The sequence below is a fragment of the Hibiscus syriacus genome, unplaced genomic scaffold, assembly GCF_006381635.1.
Source record: "Hibiscus syriacus cultivar Baekdansim isolate YM2019G1 unplaced genomic scaffold, ASM638163v2 tig00111678_pilon, whole genome shotgun sequence".
NCBI classification, from domain to species: domain Eukaryota; kingdom Viridiplantae; phylum Streptophyta; class Magnoliopsida; order Malvales; family Malvaceae; genus Hibiscus; species Hibiscus syriacus.
In genome coordinates, this window is record NW_024063153.1 from 892,860 (window position 1) to 915,427 (window position 22,568).

The 22,568-nt window shown below is 36.4% G+C and overlaps 1 pseudogene; it reads left to right on the forward strand.

Moving 5' to 3' along the window:
- The window catches only part of LOC120167453, a 53,711-nt pseudogene extending 43,443 nt beyond the window's left edge, over nucleotides 1–10,268 (forward strand).
- Nucleotides 10,269–22,568: the final 12,300 nt, after the last annotated feature.

Below are 22,568 nucleotides of genomic sequence, written 5' to 3' on the forward strand. Positions count from 1 at the left end.
TTATCATGTAATCACATACTTTTATGCTTAACCTTTTCAATCAAACACTATACACACACAACATCATATCATTTGTAATACATTTATCATATCACTAACATATATTTGTTTATATCTCTTGATTAGCCCATGTACATATGTGAGAACTATAGATATGTGAGTTTATGGAGGTTGTGCACTAATGCTGTCACCACAGCTCATATAAATGCACCGAAGTGCCACATAGAATTGTACCGTAGTGCCGCGTAGAATTGCACCGTAGTGCCATATAATAATGTCCATAAGGACCACATATCATTCCTTAAGAATCATATACATATACTAGGGATCAAGTATGTGTCTCACCAGACTTCACACATGTTCCAAAGAATACATATATGTCCCGAAGGACCACATATCATTCCTTAATAATCATATACATATGCCAAGGATCAAGTATGTGTCTCACCAGACTTCACACATGTTCCAAAGAATACATATATGTCCCGAAGGACCACATAGACCCTCGACTCTTGGCATGCCAACTATACCCCTAGCTCTCATGACACATAACATGGGCATTGTCATTTATAACAATTCACTTCACTTATTCATATCATTTCCTTTCTGTCACGTACCACATGTACGTGTAATCATTGATCTTACAATCACATATTTCATATAGTCACTTGGCTTATTTCATTTCACATTGGGCATGTCTCATAGCACATATCACACATGCATATAATCATGTAACATATATAATAACCTATATCCATTTCATGTATCCATGCACATATCAAAATCATAAATCAAATAACATTGTATTATTACATACTTTGTTCCATAGCCATATATTTACATACCTTATACTTACCTAGTTTACTCTATTTCACACATAGTCACATAATCACGTAATTTACTTACGCATAGATCATTTTCATACCTAAATCATATAACACCCAATTCTTCCTCATAAAGTTATATGTTATATTCATATAATATCATATTATCCTATAAGTAAATACTTATCTTATGGTTTGGTATCATCATTTATACTCAATTCCCTTCACTAATATATTATTCTCATATTACTCTATAGTCTAATCTTATTTAACTCATCACCTTTCTCATGTAGTCATATAAATCTATTATATTAATTCTTATAATTGATCACTTATACTATTAACATGTATGGTCACTTACCATATAACCTATTTCACATTCCCATGCAATCATATAGACCATTCATATTAATTCCTATACTTATCACAATACATGTATTCACACAATCATTTAACACATATTGTAATATATATCACATATACCCAAATCAAACAGATTCCTATGATCATAAATTAATGCATTCTAATATAGGAAATAGACTCGTCGCAAGTCTTATTTCCATTAAACATCATAAACTAACTTGTATGCACTCACCTGGCCTCACTAGTCCATTCCAATCTCTTATCTTCCCTTTTTATCGATCTTACTTGTCAATGATTCCGGAACTCGTTTAGGCTATGAATCTACATAATTATACATTTTAAGACAATTATTAGATACCTACACCTTGTAATTTGATACTAGCAACTTAAACGAACTTATTAAACCAATATTTACAATTTTCCTTTAGGGGGAATCGGTTCCCTCCTGTGGGGGTATCGGTTCCCCCATGACATTCTGGAAATTTTTATTCGCTTGAAGGGGTATCGGTTCCCCTTGAATGGGTACCGATTCCCCTAGCCCAGAATTACATTTTCAGCACGAAAAATACTTCATTTCAACTTAAACAATTCCTATTTCAACCTCTTTTATATACTAAACTCAAACACACATACTTAAACCCATTTGTACTCATTTATCCCATCTTAATTCTCAAAAACCTTTCCTCTTATGAAATTCAATAATCATACTCAAATTTCAACATGTTCTAAATTCCTTTATATCACTCCAAATCTCTTAATTTAACTATTGACAAGTCAAATTTAACTTCAAATTCTACTTATCAATTCTTTTCCAAAATTTCATATAAAAACTCCAAATCTTTAATCTCCCTTAACCCCTCCATTCTTTGATTTTACCGTAACCCAAGCTTTCCTTAAGTTTATCCATCAACTAAAGATCAAAACCAAACTTAAAATTCAAATAATAATCAACTAATAAAACTCTCACCTTTGCCTTGCTCTCCCAAGTATGAAGAAGAAGAAAGGAGAAGAGAACTCTAGATGTTTCTCACATTCCCCACGTTTATATCACCTTTAAAAGAAAGATAAAAATCTTTCTGGTCAAATGACCATTTAACCCTTAATTTCCTTTAATAATTACTAAATAACCTTCATCATATATTTCCAATAATCATTAAATTATTTCATTCTTCTACGTTAATCACCAAATTCTGAAACTTTTCAATTTAGTCACTAACCCGGTATTGCGGATGTTACACCACCCGTATTTTGCCAATGTATCAGCTATTTTGTTGCACTTTCTAGGTATATGCTTTATAACCACATTCCAATTTTGACCGATAGCTCTCACCACCCTAGGGTCTACCCTGAAATCAATTTAAATTTTAATTAATTTTGTTAAGAATTACCAATAAGTAAATGTCCCTCACTTCTAACTAATTTTGATTAGCTTATGGTGTTATAGAAATTGTCACATCGACTTAATTATGGACGGTGTAACATTAACACTAAGCTATCTCATTTGTTCTCACATAGCTTATGGTGTAACAATCAATAAATAAAGCATGTCGGATTTAATTTTTTTCCTCCTTAGGATGGGGACGGCTAGAGGATCGGGATGACTCTCTCATTTATATTAATTTTACTGTACAACGAAATAATTAAATATATATTATTTTATTTTATTTTAATTATATAAATTCATATATATCATATTCACTCCGGCCGATGAGGATGGCCGTGGAAGGCATCGTGAGCAGTGGCCATTCATTAACATGAAAGAAAGTAGAGAGTTTTCTCTCATTTGGAGAAACGACGCAAAAAAAAAGGAAGTGAATACTTGGGGTTTTTGAAATATTAAAGTTGGTTTATAACCATCTAGTTAACGACTCCGTTTTACTGAATCTCCCCCAAACAACCCCTCTTTTTCAAGTTTTCAGGGTAAATTCAGTTTAGGCCCTGTAATCTTTGTAAGCTCTTACTGTGGTCATGAGGCGAAGCATGGATTATTTTTGAGTTCGATTCTTTGAATTTTTCCATATTTATATTTTAGTCATTATACCTTATTTATATGTTGTGGTTAAATGTTCGGCCTGGTTTATTAATTTTGGAGTTGTTATATTTCAGTCCTTTTGTTTGTTGCATATTCGAAGTTGCTGTTTTTGTGCTAGATGATTTGGCCATCAATTTTTTTTCTTTATTTAATAAATCTTCTTCTTTAGCGCCTTTGTTATATATTTTTTAAAATATTTTATATAATTCATCTAATTAAGTTTTACATAATGGAATAATATTTATCAAATTAACTGTAAATGTCCCATGTGCATTATGTTTGTACTCTTTGGAGAATTTAATTCACCATCCAAATTTGTTGAAAAAAAGGTTTAGTAAAGAGGGAGATCTGATTTTTAATGGGTTTAAGGGAAATCATTTTCCTACGACCTAGCCTCACCAAACGAACGGAAAAATCATAAAATTGAAGGGAAGCAGTTTGGTTTGGGGAGGATAAAAAACAACAATAAAAAAAAGAGGAAAGCCTTTAATGAAAAAGGGAAAAAGAGAGAGACTTTACCTCGATTTCAAAGGTTTTTACTTCACCGACGACGAGAGGACCGACCAATCATCAAAGTTAGTATCCTTGTTTGGGAGTTTTAGGGTTCAAAGGTTTCAATTTAAGGGTCGAATAGGTTAGGGGTCTCATTTTGAGAGTTTAGGGGGTCGTCAGACCCTCAACGAAGCCATTTAGGTGGTGGCCGGAGGGTTTTTGAAAGAAAAATGAAAAAAAGAGAGAGAATGGTGAGGGAAAGAGGAAAACGACTGAAGAGTGAAAAATGAGGGGCTAGGGTTTAACAAAATGTGGTAATGGAGCTTATATGGGGGCACCAAAACGGCACCGTTTAGGGCTAGGGCTACCCCATTTTAGCGCATGTGTAAACTACTCGAGTGGAGTCTCTGGGTTTGTGAAGTTATATTTTAGTTCCTGTTAAAAGTTTTTTAGAGTTACTGATTTTACCTTCGTATTTTATGCGAATTATATTTTGGTCACCTTAGTTTATTTGCTTTTTTAGTTTAATTTTCAGTATGTAATTTTAAATACTTTCATTTTGGTCCTAAATATTTACAGGTTTATTACACTTTTAGTGCTTATAATGTATGATTTTTGTATTTTATGTTATGATATTTTCTTTACTTGTTGTTGTGGCACTAAAATTTTCATTTTTATTATTTAGTCCTATGTTTGTATAATATGAATAGTACGTGCTTTAATATTATTCATATATTAAATGTATATTGGTATCATGAAACATAAATATATGTGTATTTTGGTGAATATAGGTTTAGGGTTTAATTTTAATTAATTTGTATGATATCCTCATAAGCATTACTTGATCTGATCGAAATAATTGGACTAAGGGTAGTACCCTTTTATTTTAAAATCGCGTTGAAATGATTATCTTCAAGTATTAGAAGGTCACTTCCGATGATTTTAAATTAAAGGGGTATCCTACTAAGTGTAATCTTAAAATTGATTTCATTTAAAATTTGAGACTGAGAAAAAGATTATGTTCTTTTAATTAAATTCACCGAGAAAAGACTGTTAGATTGGATTTAAAGTCTGGTCTCGATGTCTTTAAATAATTGAACATCCTTATTCGAATGTAAAATAGTTAATTAATTGTATTCATTTTCGTATGCATTTAAGTGTCGTCTTACTTGTGTTTAAAAGGGGTCTCAAATTAAATTATATTTGAATGTATAAGTTTTATTGCAAAGTCAACTGATTAATTAATTACGTGTCGATTTAGGGTGCTATGGGGAATTTAAATATTTTCCAATGCGTAATCGACTCCCGAACTCGAATTTTTGGTAACGCATATCAAAATATTGTTTTAATATAATTAAAATTAAATTTTATTAAAATAACAAATTTGTTTTTGGGTGCCCAATCACACCATAATCAAAGATTAGTGGTGACTCCACGAATCAATTCTATTATTTTTAATTTGAGTCCCAAATTATTCGAGGCGAATGTTTTTACAAAATCCCGATTTTTAATCGACACCCTGATTTAAAAAATAACGTCTCGACAGCTTGACAACTCTGCTGGGGAAATTCGAGAGTCATGTCATTAATTAATTAATTAGTTGTCTTTGCAATAAAAATTGTACATTCATAGTAATTTAATTGAGATCCTATGGGTGTTTTGATTTGTTTTATGTTTATAATTTGATTAAACACTAAATAGTTGAACTAATTTGTTTGTTAATGATTTCAGGTTAAATAAATGTCAGGATTTGAGAACTCTGTCTTATGTTGTTTGTTTATATTGTTTTCGCTTTTCCTCACACACTGCACAGTTGCATTTGCATAACATGAGCTAAAACTCTGCTCTTTCCCACTTAAGTGGGAGTGAGAAGCTACTATCTAGTGATGGTTTTCACCTCCGCATGGGATAGCTGATCGCTCTCAGGACACACACCTTATGGTCCTCGTTGTGGTAATCGCCTCCGCGAGAACATAGGGAAATGTACCTCCTCGAGTTGAACTCGATCCGTATTAGCCTATGATGGGCCATGATTGAGGGTTTGGCAGCCCAAGGGGCACCAGCAAGGACAATTCGAGTACCTTTTACCTTAGAAATGAACCCAGTATATAGGAAAATCAGGACTTAAATATAACCTTTCCAGACCTTAGAAATCCCGTGAGGAGAGTATATAAGGAAAATCCTTTGCGGGTCTTGGATAATTCAAAGTTCTGAATAAATGTCTGAGAACTATATATCATACAGTTAGGTTTATTTTTTTCTCAAAAAAGCATGCCAATTAAATATTGTTTTGTTAGGATTTATTTGTGAATAACAAGGCACGAGGGTAGAAAGCATGTATGGGTAGGATGTACTAAATCATAATTTATTTATGCTTGATTGATTATGTCACGATTACTAATTGATTTCCTTTTTCCTTCTTGTTTTATTTCTCATTGCATCGTTCTTTTCATGTTTGGGTAGACAACATGTGAGGGTAGGATTCATTTCATGTTGACACCAAAACGGCGCTATTTTGGGTGTTCTAGGGCTTCACCATTTTAGCACATGGGTAAACTGTTCTAGTGGGTCTATAGGTTTGTAAAATTTCATTTTAGTCACTGAAAATTTCATAGTTGTAATACTTTAGGTTTTGAAATGAAAGCAATTTAGTCTTTGTTCTGAGTTATTTAAAATTTTTTATTATGTCTTCATATTTTATGCGCCTTTCATGTTAGTCCTGCTCACTGTTTATTTCATTTTATGATTATTTATACATTGGCCATATTGTTTTGAAATAATTCTATTTAATCCTGCTTTATATTTGGGTGTCTATTTATGTTTTCAGTCACTATATTTTGTAATTTGTACATGTTTGTCTCTTATGCTTGGGTTATGTACGTTTCCAGTACTCTATTCTATGTTATTTGCATTGTTAATTCTTGATCTTTACTGTTTTTACTGCTATGGTCTTAAGGTTTTTTTTAATACCTTAGTTATTTGTTTTGTCAATATATGTATGTATATATTATTAGCATATTAGTGTTTTAAAGTTGTTAGTTAAAGATTTAAATACGTATGTATATACTATTTTATTATTATATTTATTGTTATATATTATTATTATTTAAAAAATGAAATAAATGCTATGTAAATATGTTTGTTCATATTCATACATATAGTTCTAGATATTCTTTTATGTAATTTACATGATACCCTCATAAGCATTTATTTACTCGATCAAAATAATTGGATTAATGGTAATACCCTTTCATTTTAAAATTATTGTGAAGTGATTGTCTTAAGGTATAAGACGGTCACTTCTGATGATTTTAAAATAAAGGGGTATCCTACTAAGTTTAATCTTAAAATTAATTTCATTTAAAATTTGAGACTGAGAAAAAGATTATGTTCTTCTAATTAAAGTCATCGAGAAAAGAATGTTAGATTGAATCTAAGGTGTGGTCTCGATGTCTTTAAATAATGGAACATCCTTATTCTCATTAAAGGTTGGTAAAATAGTTAATTAATTGTATTCGTTTGATGTATGCATTTAAGCTTCGCCTTACTTTATATGTATTTAAAAGGGGTTTCAAATTAAGTTATGTGGGAACATATAAGTTTTATTGCAAGGACAACTAATTAATTGATTAGGTACCGGTTTAGGGCACTGTGGGGTGTTAATCATTCCCCATGCGTAACCGACTCCCAAAATAAAATTTTTCGTAACGCATACCGTAAATTGTTGTTTTAATTAAAATTAAATGATAAATATTTTTTTGGTGTCCAATCACACCCCAATCAAAGATTGGTGGTGACTCCACGAACCAATTTTATTGTTTTTAAACTCGAGTCTCAAATTATTCGAGCCGAACATTTTTACAAAATCACGATTTTTAACCGACCCAAATTTCAAAAAATAACATCTCAACATAATGAATCAAGATCAGCCATAACTCAAGACAAAGATAAATTAAGAATGAGAGTTGTTGAACTCCTAATCAAGTTGAACGGCTTAGGAGGTAATTAACCTAAAGAAGTTTAGTTGTAGATTATTTATATCCTTCACGTGAGAAGAAAAATTTAAATGATTTTTACCATTCTTTCTTTGTATGTTATGTCTTTTTTTCCCTCCTTCAAGGTAAAAGATTTTGCTTATCAAAAAGTCATTTTTTCCCAGTTCAAAATTTCCAATCATCCATAGCAAGTCAATGCAAGTTTTTTCTTCATCTCTTCAACAACTTTAAGCTGGGCTTGAGAAAGACAAAAAATGGTGTCTATTAAAAAAATGAATTTTTTACAAAGATTAAGAAAAAATAGATTTTTACATTATATTTCTATTTAATTTGTGTTTACTTAATCATCATTTTAATTCATTCATTTAATGATTTTAACTAGAAATATTATAATGATATTTTGGCTAGTAAAAGAAATTGGAGAGTTTTCTAGTTAATGAACTCACTCAAAAGCCGCTACTCTCTCCACCGCCTCCGCCTCCAAAAGCCAAATGTAACACGAATCCATATTCGTTTTTTCATTTGTTTACGTTACAATAATTTGATATTCATATTTTTAGTCTTTTTTTAAACGGTTGTATTGTAGAACAAACTCGTACAAAGTGAGTCCGGTGAAGAAACCCAAGACGGAGACCCTGATCGTAATTCGACGGTAGCTGCAACAAGAGGTTTGCCGCCGGATTCAAAGGGTTTGGCTGATGATTTTAGTGAAGATTTTGATAAAACCCCAAAATCTGCTAGCCCTTTAAAGCCACAATCGCCTCGAGTTTTGGGACGTATTGGTATGAAAGATGCTTACAGTGGAGACGAAATGGAGTCTAATCAAGTATTGGTTGGGACAATTTTGAGTATCGCAAAGGATGCTCATGCTGATAATTCGGTCAAAGAAGAGTTCAATGGTGCTAATGATATTAAAGGTGAGAGTTGTAGCGATTTTAGTGGGAAAGGATCATTGTGTTCTTGCGAAAGTGAGGCTTTTGAATCATCTGTCGAGGTAGAGTTTGATGAGAATTTGAGTGGAAAAAGAAAGTCGGTTATGTGCGTGGTTAAAACTGAGCATTTGGACAGTTCAGTTAATATTGAGAAGAGTGATCCATGGCTGGAATCATTGGATTTGAAACCGGAACATGTAGCACGGATTATGGCCGGATGGATTATGGTGGTTAAGTGTTTCCTTAGCAGTAGTATGAGTTTGATTGCGGCTGGGAACAAATTTGGGAACATTGCATTTTGGAATGTGGATTCTAAGGATGATGGCATATATTTTATCGCCCGCATTCCGGTCCTATTTCTGATATTTTGATTCAACAACATTCAATGTCAAAGGTACATTGAGATTTGAACCTTATGTATTATACCAAGGTTTTACTTCAGAGTTCATGATTTCAAGTTTACAATTTCCTTAAGGGGATCCATATATTTGGATGCAGATTTACAGCAGCTGCTATGACGGGTTTATTCGATTAATGGATGCTGAGAAGGAAGTATTTGATTTGGTGCATTCCTGTGATGATACTGTTTATTCCCTCTCTCAACAGCATAACAATTTGGCAAACCTATATTTTGGCGAAGGTCGTGGAGGATGGAATGTCTGGGATATTTGGACCGGGAAGTCAAGCGAAAACTGGATGCTCCATGAAGATAGGATCAACACCATAAGCTTTAACTCACAAAACCCCAACATTATGGCAACCTGTTCAACGGATGGCACTGCTTGCATTTGGGATTTAAGGAGTATGAACACTCATAAACCCAAAACCTTGAGGGCTGTGAGCCATAATAGGGCTGTTCACTCTGCTTACTTCTCACCCTCCGGAAGCTCTCTAGCTACAACAAAGTATTTGTTTTCTTATTAACCCTCTAGTTAATACCTTTTGTCTCAAAAAAGCAACTTGCTTTGCAGGACAGAGCTTATTATATGTCATATTATGATTGACTTGCACTAGGTGGTTCCAAGATGTTACCTTGTTTATTAAACTGTGTCCTCCTTTTGGCAGTGGAATTCATTGCTTGATTTGGTGAGATATTATAGATAAGCTACAAATATTGTTACATGTGGTCGTAAAAAGTCTCTAGGACTTCCATTTGAGAGCAAACAATTGATTTATCCATGGACCTCATATAGGAGTGTCGTCGAAGTTCTGTATACTTGGTCATATCCCTCTATATCCATGAGTTAGACACGGGCACTTCATGAGGAATGAAGGGTCTAACCAATCATAGGTTCTAGTTGCATTGGATCAACTACAATTAACTGGATGTAAGCAGTATTTCATTTGATTTTGCCCCTGTTGGACTAATGTTGTTTCCTTTTACTAATAGTTTGGACGATGACGTTGGTATAACAAGTGGAACCAATTTTGAGGACACTTGTATAATATTCCATAATAATTGGACAGGAAGATGGATTTCTTCTTTTAGGTAATTCTATGTTCTTCTCAAATACTCTGCTCGATGTTCTGTTGTGTAGTCGCCTATGACTGACTTCTAATATTATATACACACAGTATGTGTATTTAGATTCAGAGGTATGTGGGGTGGGATGATTCATACGTCTTCTAAAATTTGAGATGGGGTTACAAAATATAGGTCTAATTATTATGTTGCATTTAAGATTTTAGTATAATGTCGGGACTAAAACCAGAATCAAACCATGAAAATGAATACATAAATAAAAAAAGGCGACGTTGCCGGTTGTATTGTTGTATTGGTCATGAAATCTCTAAATGATTGAAAAATAATATGAACAAATTTATGAATATAGTGATCTGCATGAGGTTAAATTATTATAAACAAGATTTATGTTTTAGTTAATTATTTTTGAAAAAAAGAGGACAAATAAATTTGTTTTGTGAAAAAGGGGGACAAATATCCCTAGTCTTAATAAATCTCGGGAAAGCCTATGAATACTTAGAAAAAGGTGTTAAGACACCAATCAAATGCTTCGTCTAGAAGTCTTAATTGTTTGATATATTTTTTTGATGAACAAGAGAGGATAATAGAGACTAAGGAGCAGTCTCCATTTCAAGATCAATATTGTCCTGCTACAGAAGAGCACTAATCTCCAGCGGTGGCAAGAAGAAGACTTTGTTTGCAAGCCCTCCAGTTCCGACCATCTTGGCTAGCTTATCACAAACCTGGTTAAAAATTATGTTGACATGATCCACCTTAACAATCCAATCCCAATTAATCAGATTGAGAATACGATCAAGAAAGATGAATGTGCAACCACTACTGTTATCCTATTGAATAATCTGAGCAACCTCCATGCTATTCGTCTCCACCATAACTTGTCTCTCACCACGATTCCAAGCATAGGATAAATCTTCATGAACACCATATAGTTCCGATAGAAATGTGTATGAGATTCAGATTTATTAAATTTTGATTTGGTTTAATTTTACAGAGTTAAAACAAAACATGAAAAGAAGAGTCTACGAAGCAGCAAAAAATGGGAATGTAGTCGCAATGGAAGCTCTGCTCGAAGAAGATGAGCTCATTCTCGATAGTGTTTTGCTTACGTCTTTCCATGAAACTCCCCTACACATTGCCATCATGCGCGGTCACCTTCATTTCGCCACATCTCTCCTTCATCGACGATCCAAGTTGTTGGGTGAATTTGATGCTCTTTATTGTCTGCCTGTTCACCTGGCCTCCATCGAGGGCCATGCAGATCTCGTCGAATAATTACTTGATGTAAACCGTAGTTGTTGGCATGTACGAGACGAGGTTAGGAGAAAGGAACTTCATTTGGCGGCCATGAAAGGAAGGGTCGATATTTTGAATGTGATGATCAGGTGTTGTCTCGGGGCGGTAGAAGAAAGATTGTACCGTGGGCAAACAAGCTTACACTTGTGCATCAGATATAATGAGTTGAAAGCTTTAATGGTGTTGGTGGAGGCTTCAAATGAACGTGACGGAGCATTTGTTGTTGTCCCAGATGATACTAGTAACATCATCTTGCATCTTGCCACATTTCTCAATCATTTGGAGGTAATCAATTTATTCCTCTTTTCTTTTACACTTCTCAATAAGCCTTAATACAAAATTTGGCTATGGTTATTATGATGATAAACATGTTTATGTTCCTTGTTCGTATGCATACAGATAGTGAGATATTTGTTTCTATACCCAGAATCAGAACAGAGGCGAACACAATAAACTGAAGGGGGTTTACTACCTTGGACTTGATAAATCATTCTCCAATATATTTCAAAACCCTCGAAGTAAAAAATGTTTTGATGCGAGCAGGTGCTAGAGATGAAATTGTTCCACCTCAAACGAAACCACTGAATAACGAGATTGTTCCATCTCAAACATAACCACCGAATAACGTAATTGGTCAATCTCAAACGAAACAACTAGTACCGATTCCGAACGTTGGAGGGATAGAAATCAAAACAAACGCAATAAAAAAAGCATCATGGCTCGTCCGATTATGGCAAGCCTACAACAAGCACATGAGACACGAAGGAAAATGGATAGAGGAAATACAGGGTTTATCGCCACTTTAACCACAACCATTTCTTTTTAAGTTCTCTACAGTCTACCTGGTGTTTGATAGCAAAGTTTGGATACCACGACGGAAGAAACTTGCGGTGCGGGACTTGAAGAACGTTGCATTCTTGGAAAGGATGTGGCAACATGTGTGGATCCTGATGCATATATTTATCTCATAGTTTATATGACAGCCTCTTTCGTTGTGTCGGTGAGCGTGATCTTTTTAGTTATCAGAGGACTCCCTCTAAGGAACAAGTTCTGTACTTGGCTGATGACAATAGTTATGGTTCACGTCACGACATTCACGACGCTTATGTTCTTATTGTTAATGAATTTTGTCACCCCGCGTCATGTGTACCAAAGAGCCTACAAAGTTTGCTACTCTACCATTTGAACATGGCTTGTGTTGCTTGGAATTGTTGGCCTTTTTATTAATATGTGCCTTCTCTTCTAGCTAGTCCGGTGGTTTTCCAATTAAACCAAATAATTCCAAGCAACAAGAGTCAGCTGCAAACAATAACGAAACTAGCTTTGTAGGCCCTTTCATACGCATGATGCGGGGTGATAAAATTCATCGAGAATAAGAACAAAAGCGTCGTGAATATCATGACGAGAATCATGACTATTGTCACCAGCCAAGTACAAAACTTATTCCTTAAAGGAGTCCGCTGATAACTAAAAGGACCACGTTCACCGACGTAACGAAAGAGATCAGCACAGAAACTATGAAATAAATATATACATCAGGATACACATATGCTAAAACAACCATTCCATAAGTGCAACGTCTAAGTCCAAGTCCCACAACACAAGTTTCTTCCATCGTGGCATCCAAACTTTGCTGCCAAACACCACCCGGTGGACTGCAGATAACTTGAAAAGAAATGGTTGTGGTTAAAGTGGCGACGAGCATCAGTGAACCTTGTATTTCCTCTATCCATTTGCCATCGTGTCTCATGTGCTTGCTGCAGGCTTGCCATAACCCTGACAAGCCATGATGATTTTTTCGTTGTGTTTGTTTCGATTTCCATCCCTCCAACGTTCGAAATCGGTACTAGTAGTTTCGTTTGAGATTAATCAATTACGTTATTCGGTGGTTCAGTTTGGGATGGAACAATCTCGTTATTTGGTGGTTCCGTTTGAGGTTGAACAATTTCATCTCTAGCACCTGCTCGCATCAAAACAATTTTAACTTCGAGGGTTTTAAAATATCTTAGAGAATGGTTATCAAGCCCAAGGTAGTGAACTCCCTTCGGTTTATTGCATTTATTGGGTTCTGATTATGGATATAGAAACAAGATATCTCACTATCTGCATGCACGCGCATAATGAAGATAAACATGTTTACCATCATCATAACCAGAGTCAAATTTTGCATTAAGGCTTATTGAGAAGTATAAAAGAAAAGAGGAATAAATTTGTTACTTCCAAATGATTGAGAAATGTGGCAAGATGCATGACGGTGTTACTAGTATCATCCGGGACAGCAACAAATGCTCAGTCATATTTATTTGAAAACTTTACTAGCACCATTAAAGCTTCAAACTTATTATAACTGACTCACAAGTGTAAGCATAGGATAAATCTTCATGAACACCCTATAGTTCCGATAGAAATATGTATGAGATTCAGATTTATTAAATTTTGATTTGGTTTAATTTTACAGAGTTGAAGCAAAACATGGAAAGAAGAGTCTACGAAGCAACAATAAATGGGAATGTAGCCGCCATGGAAGCCCTGCTCGAAGAAAATGAGTTCATTTTCGATAGTTTTTGCTTACGTCTTTCCATAAAACTCCCCTACACATTTCCATCATGCTCGGTCACCTTCATTTCGTCGCATCTCTCTTTCGTCGACGACCCAAATTATTGGGTGAATTTGACGCTCTTCAATGTATGTCTGTTCACATGGCCGCCATCAAGGATCATGCAAATCTTGTCAAACAATTACTCGGTGTGAACCGTAGTTGTTGGCACGTACGAGACAAGGCTGAGCGAACGATACTTTATTTGGCAGCCATGAAACAGAGGGTCGATATTTTGAATGTGATGATCAGGTGTTGTCCCGGGGCGGTAAAAGAAAGATTGTACCGTGGGGAAACAAACTTACACTTTTGCGTTAGACATAATCAGTTGAAAGCTTTAATGGTGCTGGTGGAGGCTTTAAATGAAGGTGACGGAGCGTTTGTTGCTGTCCCAGATGATACTGGAAACACTATCCTGCATCTTGCCACATTTCTCAATCATTTGGAGGTAATCTATTTATTCCTCTTTTCTTTTACACTTCTCAATAAGCCTTAATGAAAAATTTGGTTCTAGTTATTAAGATGATAAACATGTTTATGTTCCTTATTCGCATGCATGCAGATAGTGAGATATCTTGTTTCCATACCCAAAATCGGAACAAAGGCGAACGTAATGAACCGAATGAGGTTCACTGCCTTGGACTTGATAGATCATTCTCCAAGATATTTCAAAACCCTCGAAGTAGAAAATGTTTTGATGTGAGCAGGAGCTAGAGATGAAATTATTCCACCTCAAACGAAACCACTGAATAACGAGATTGTTACATCCCAAACAGAACCACCGAATAACGTAATTGGTCAATCTCAAATGGAACAACTAACACCGACTCGAAACGTTGGAGGGATGAAAATCGAAACAAAAGCAACGAAAAAATCATCATGGCTCGTCTGGTTATGGAAAGCGTGCAGTAAGCACATGAGACACGAAGGCAAATGGATAGAGAAAATGTAGGGTCCATTGATGTTTGTCGCCACTTTAACCGCAACCATTTCCTTCCAAGTTCTCTACAGTCTACCTGGTGTTTGGCAACAAAGTTTGGATACCACGACAGAAGAAACTTGCGGTACAGGACTTGAAGAACGTTGCACTCCTAGAAAGGTTGTGGCAGCATATGTGGATCCTGATGCATATCTTTATCTTACAGTTTATGCGATGACCTCTTTCGTTGCATCGGTGAGCGTGGTCCTTTTAGTTATCAGCGGACTCCCTCTAAGGAACAAATTCTATACTTGGCTGATGACAATAGTTACGGTTCATGTCATGACATTTGCAACGCTTATGTTCTTATTGTCAATGAATTTTGTCACCCCGCGTCAGGTGTACCAAAGAGCCTACAAAGCTAACTCAGCTACCATTTGCACCTGACTTGTGTTTCTTGGAATTGTTGTCTTCTTTGCCACTCGACACCTTCTCTTCTATGTAGCTCGGTGGTTTTTCAATTAAACCAAACAACTCCAAGCAACAAGATCCATATATAAACAGTAACGAACCTAGCTTTGTAGGCTCTTTCATACACATGATGCGGGGTGATAAAATTCATCGAGAATAATAACAAAAACGTCCTGAATGTCATGACGAGAATCATGACTATTGTTATCAGCCAAGTACAGAACTTGTTCCTTAAAGTGAGTCCACTGATAACTAAAAGGATCACGCTCACCGACGCAACGAAAGAGGTCGTTACAGAAACTATGAAATAAATATATGCATCAGATTCCACATGCTAAAACAACGTTTCAGGAGTGCAACGTCCAAGTCCAAGTCCCATAGCACAAGTTTCTTCCATCGTGGTATCCAAACTTTGCAGCCAAACACCACCTGGTGGACTGCAGATAACTTGAAAAGAAATGGTTGCGGTTAAAGTGGCAACGAGCATCAGTGAACCATGCATTTCCTCTATCCATTTGCCACAATGTCTCATGTGCAGGCTACAGACTTGCCATAACCGGACGAGCCATGATGATTTTTTCAATGTGTTTGTTTCGATTTCCATCCCTCCAACGTTCGAAATCGGTACTAGTTGTTCCGTTTGAGATGGATCAATTACGTTATTCGGTGGTTCCGTTTGGGATGAAACAATATCGTTATTTGGTAGTTCCGTTTGAGGTGGAACAATTTCATCTCTAGCACTTGCTCGCATCTAAATAATTTTTACTTCGAGGGTTTTGAAATCTCTTGGAGAATGGTCTATCAAGTCCAAGGCAGTGAACTCCCTTCGGTTCATTGCATTCAACTCGGTTCTGATTCTAAGTATGGAAAAAAATATCTCGCTATCTGCATGCACGCGCACAAGGAAAATAAACATGTTTACCAACATTATAACAAGAGTCAAAATTTGCATTAAGGCTTATTGAGAAGTGTAAAAGAAATATGAATAAATTGGTTATCTCCAAATGATTGAGAAATGTGGCAAGATGAATGATGGTGTTACCAGTATCATACGGGACAACAATAAACGCTCAGTCATGTTTATTTGAAGACTCCACCAGCACCATTAAAGCTTTCAACTAATTATACCTGACGCACAAGTGTAAACATAAGATAAATCTTCATGAACACCCAATAGTTCCTATAGAAATGTGTATGAGATTCATATTTATTAAATTTTGACTTGGTTTAATTTTATAGAGTTGAAGCAAAACATGGAAAGAAGAGTCTAAGAAGCATCAATAAATGGGAATGTAGCCGTCATGGAAGCTCTGCTCGAAGAAGATGAGCTCATTCTCGATAGTGTTTTGCTTACGTCTTTCTATGTAACTCCCCTACACATTACCATCATGCGCGGTCACCTTCATTTCACCGCATCTCTCCTTCGTCGATGACCCAAGTTGTCGGGTGAATTTGACGCTCTTCATTGTTTGCATGTTCACCTGGCTGCCATCGAGGACCATTCGGATCTCGTCGAACAATTACTCTATGTGAACCGTAGTTTTTGGCATGTACGAGGTGAGGCTGGGAGAACGGTACTTCATTTGGCGGCCATGAAAGGGAGGGTCGATGTTTTAAATGTGATGATCAGGTGTTGTCCCAAGGCGGTAGAAGAAAGATTGTTCCTTAAGGAAACAAGCTTACATTTTTGCGTCAGATATAATCAGTTGGAAGCTTTAATGGTGCTGGTGGAGGCTTCAAATGAACGTGACAGAGCATTTGTTGTTGTCCCTGATGATACTGGTAACACCATCATGTATCTTGCCACATTTCTCAATCCTTTGGAGGTAATCAATTTATTCATCTTTTCTTTTACACTTCTCAATATGCCTTAATGCAAAATTTGGCTCTGGTTATTATGATAATAAACATGTTTATGTTCCTTGTTCGCATGCATACAGATAGTGAGATATCTTGTTTCCATACCAAGAATCAGAACAGAGATGAACGTAATAAACCGAAGGGGGTTCACTACCTTGGACTTTATAGACCATTCTCCAAGATATTTCAAAACCCTCAAAGTAGAAAATGTTTTGATGCGAGAAGGTGTTAAAGATGAAATTGTTCCACCTCAAATGAAACCATTGAATAACAAGATTGTTTCATCCCAAACAGAACCACCAAATAACGTAATTGATTAATCTCAAACGGAACAACTAGTACCGATTTCGAACGTTAGAGGGATGAAAATCGAAATAAACGCAACGAAAAAGTCATCATGGCTCGTCCGGTTATGGCAAGCCTACAACAAACACATGAGATACGAAGGCAAATAGATAGAGGAAATGCAGGGTCCACTGATGTTTGTCGCCACTTTAACCGCAATAATTTCTTTTCAAGTTCTCTACAATCCACCTGGTGTTTGGCAGCAAAGTTTGGATACCACGACGGAAGAAACTTGCGGTGCGGGACTTGAAGAATGTTGCACTCCTAGAAAAGATGTGGAATCATATGTGGATCCTGATGCATATCTTTATCTCATAGTTTATGCGACGGCCTCTTTCGTTGCGTCGGTGAGCATTATCCTTTTAGTTATCAGCGGAATCCTTCTAAGGAACAAGTTCTGTACTTGGATGATGATAATAGTCATGGTTCACGTCATGACATTCACGACGTTTATGTTCTTATTGTCAACGAATTTTGACACCTCGCGTCATGTGTACCAAAGAGCCTACAAAGCTAACTACGCTACCGTTTACACATGTATTGTGTTGCTTGGAATTGTTGGCCTCTTTCCCACTCAGCGCCTTCTCTTCTAGGTAGCCCGGTGGTTTTTTAATTCAACCAAACAACTCCAAGCACCAAGAGAAAAATACAAACAGTAACGAAGCTAGCTTTGTAGGCTCTTTCATACACATGATGTGGGGTGATAAAATTCATCGAGAATAAGAACAAAACAAATCGTGAATGTCATGACGAGAATCATGACTATTGTCATCAGCCAAGTACAAAACTTGTTTCTTAGAGGGAGTCCGCTGATAACTAAAAGGACTACGCTCACCAACGCAACGAAAGAGGTCGTTACAGAAACTATGAAATAAATATATGCATAAGGATCCACATATGCTAAAACAACATTTCAGGAGTGCAACGTCCAAGTCCAAGTCCCACAGCACAAGTTTTTTCCAACGTGGTATCCAAACTTTGCTGCCAAACACCACCCGGTGGACTGCAAATAACTTAAAAAGAAATGGTTGCGGTTAAAGTGGCAACGAGCATCAGTGAACCCTGCATTTCCTCTATCCATTTGCCATCGTGTCTCATGTGCTTGCTGCAGGCTTGCCATAACCGGACGAGCCATGATAATTTTTTTTGTTATGTTTGTTTTGATTTCTATCCCTCCAACGTTCGAAATCAGCACTAGTTGTTCCGTTTGAGATGAATCAATTACATTATTCGGTGGTTCCGTTTGGGATGGAACAATCTCATTATTTTATGGTTCTGTTTGAGGTGGAACAATTTCATCTCTAGCACCTGCTCATATCAAAACAATTTTTACTTCGAAGGTTTTGAAATCTCTTGGAGAATGGTATATCAAGTCTAAGGCAGTGAACCCCATTTAGTTCATTACGTTCACCTCGATTCTGATTTTGGGTATGGAAACACGATATCTCACTATCTGCGTGCATACACACAAGGAAGATAAACATGTTTACTATCATCATAACCAGAGTCAAATTTTGCATTAAGGCTTATTGGGAAGTGTAAAAGAAAAGAGGAATAAATTGGTTACCTCCAAATGATTGAGAAATGTGGCAAGATGCAAGATGGTGTTACCAGTATCATCTGGGACAACAACAAATGCTCAGTCATGTTTATTTGAAGACTCCACTAGCACCATTAAAGCTTCCAACTAATTATACCTAACGCACAAGTGTAAGCATAGGATAAATCTTCATGAACACCCAATAGTTCCGATAGAAATGTGCATGAGATTCAAATTTATTAAATTTTGATTTGGTTTACTTTTACAGAGTTGAAGCAAAACATGGAAATAAGAGTCTACGAAGCAACAATAAATGGGAATGTAGCCACCATGGAAGCTCTGCTCGAAGAATATGAACTCATTCTCGATAGTGTTTTGCTTACGTCTTTCCATGAAACTCCCCTACACATTGACATCATGCGCGGTCACATTCATTTCTCCGAATCTCTCCTTCCTCGATAACCCAAGTTGTCGGGTGAATTTGACACTCTTCATTGTCTTCCTGTTCACCTAGTCGCTATTGAGGGCCATGCGGATCTCATCGAACAATTACTCGGTGTGAACCGTAGTTGTTGGCCCGTACGAGACGAGGCCGGGAGAATGATGTTTCATTTGGCGGCCATGAAATGGAGGGTCGATGTTTTGAATGTGATGATCAGATGTTGTCTCGGGGCAGTAGAAGAAATATTGTACTGTGGGGAAACAAGCTTACACTTGTGCGTCAAATATAATCAGTTGGAAGCTTTAATGGTGCTGGTAGAGGCTTTAAATGAACGTAACGGAGCATTTGTTGTTGTCCCGGATGATAGTGGTAACACCATTCTACATATTACCACATTTCTCAATCATTTGGAAGTAATCAATTTATTCCTCTTTTCTTTTATACTTCTCAATAAGCCTTAATACAAAATTTGGCTCTGGTTATTATGATGATAAACATGTTTATGTTCCTTGTTCACATGCATACAGATAGTGAGATATCTTGTTTCCATACCCAGAATTAGAACAGAGGCGAACGTAATAAACCGAAGGGAGTTCATTGCCTTGGACTTGATATATCATTCTTTAAGATATTTCAAAACCCTGAAAGTAAAAAACATTTTTATGTGATCATGTGCTAGAGATATAATTGTTCCACCTCAAACGATACCACTAAATAACGAGATATTTCTATCCCAAACAGAACCGCCGAATAACGTAATTGGTACATCACAAACAGAACAACTAGTACCGATTTTGAGCATTTGAGGGATGGAAAGCGAAACAAACGCATCAAAAAAATCATCATGGCTCGTCCGATTATGGAAAGCCTACAGCAAGCACATGAGACACGAAGGCAAATGGATAGAGGAAATGTAGGGTTCATTGATGCATGTCGCCACCTTAACCGCAACCATTTATTTTCAAGTTCTCTACAGTTCACCTGGTGTTTGGTAGAAAAGTTTGGATACCACGACAGAAGAAACTTGCGGTGCGGGACTTGAAGAACGTTGCACTCCTATAAAGGTTGTGGCAACATATGTGGATCCTGATACATATTTTCATCTCATAGTTTATGCGACGACCTCTTTCGTTGCATCGTTGAGTGCGGTCCTTTTAGTTATCAGCGGACTCCCTCTAAAGAAAAAAGTTTTGTACTTGGCTAATGACAATAGTCATGGTTCACGTCATGACATTCACGACGCTTATGTTCTTATTGTCAATGAATTTTGTCACCTCGCGTCATATGTACCAAAGAGCCTACAAAGCTAGCTACGTTACCATTTGCACCTGGCTTGTGTTACTTGGAATTGTTGGCCTCTTTGCCACTCGGCACCTTCTCTTCTAGCTAGCCCGATGGTTTTCCAATTAAACCAAACAATTCTAAACAAAAAGAGCCAGATGCAAACAATAACGAAGCTATCTTTGTAGGATCTTTCATACACATGATGTGGGGTGATAAAATTCATCGAGAATAAGAACAAAAACGTCGTGAATGTCATAACGAGAATCATGACTATTGTCATCAACCAAGTATAAAACTTGTTCCTTAGAGGGAGTCCGTTGATAACTAAAAGGACCACGATCACCAATGCAATGAAAGAGGTCATCACGAAAACTATGAAATAAATATATGCATCAGGATCCACATATGCTTATACAACCGTTCTAGGAGTGCAACGTCCAAGTCCAAGTCTCACAGCACAAGTTTCTTCCATCGTGGTATCCAAACTTTGCTGTCAAACACCACCCTGTGGACTGCAAATAACTTGAAAAGAAATTATTGCGATTAAAGTGGCGATGAGCATCAATGAACCATGTATTTCCTCTATCTGTTTGTCATCATGTCTCATGTGCTTGCTGTAGGCTTGCCATAACCGGACAAGCCACAATGTTTTTTCGTTGTGGTTGTTTCGGTTTCCATCCCACCAACATTCGAAATCGGTACTAGTAGTTCCGTTTGAGATGAATCAATTACGTTATTCGGTGGTTCCGTTTGGGATGAAACAATCTCATTATTTGGTGGTTCTGTTTGGGGTTGAATAATTTCATCTCTCGCATCAAAACAATTTTTACTTTGAGGGTTTTGAAATCTCTTAGAGAATAATATATCAAGTCCAAGGCAGTGAACCCTCTTCAATTCATTACGTTTACCTCAGTTCTGATTATGGGTATGGAAACAAGATATCTCACTATCTGCATGCATGCGCACAAGAAAGATAAACATGTTTACCATCATCATAACTAGAGTCAAATTTTGCATTAAGGCCTATTGAGAAGTGTAAAAGAAAAGAGGAATAAATTGGTTACCTCCAAATGATTGAGAAATGTGGCAAGATGCAGTATGGTGTTACCAGTATCATTCGAGACAGCAACAAACGCTCAGTCATGTTTATTTGAAGACTCCACCAGCACTATTAAAGCTTCCAACTAATTATAGCTGATGCACAAGTGTAAGCATAGGATAAATCTTCATGAACACCCAATAGTTCCTATAGAAATGTGTATGAGATTCAAATTTATTAAATTTTGATTTGGTTTAATTTTACAGAGTTGAAGCAAAACATGGAAATAAGAGTCTACGAAGCAGCAATAAATGGGAATGTAGCCGCCGTGGAAGCTTTGCTCGAATAATATGAGCTCATTCTCGATAGTGTTTTACTTACGTCTTTCCATGAAACTCCCCTACAGATTGCCATCATGTGTGGTCACCTTCATTTCGCCGCATCTCTCATTCCTCGATGACCCAAGTTATCGGGTGAATTTGACGTTCTTCATTGTCTTCCTGTTCACCTAGCCTCCATTGAGGGCCATGCAGATCTCGTCGAACAATTACTCGGTGCGAACACTAGTTGTTGGCCCGTACGAGACGAGGCTAGGAGAACGATGTTTTATTTGGTGGCCATGAAAGGGAGGGTCGATGTTTAGAATGTGATGATCAGG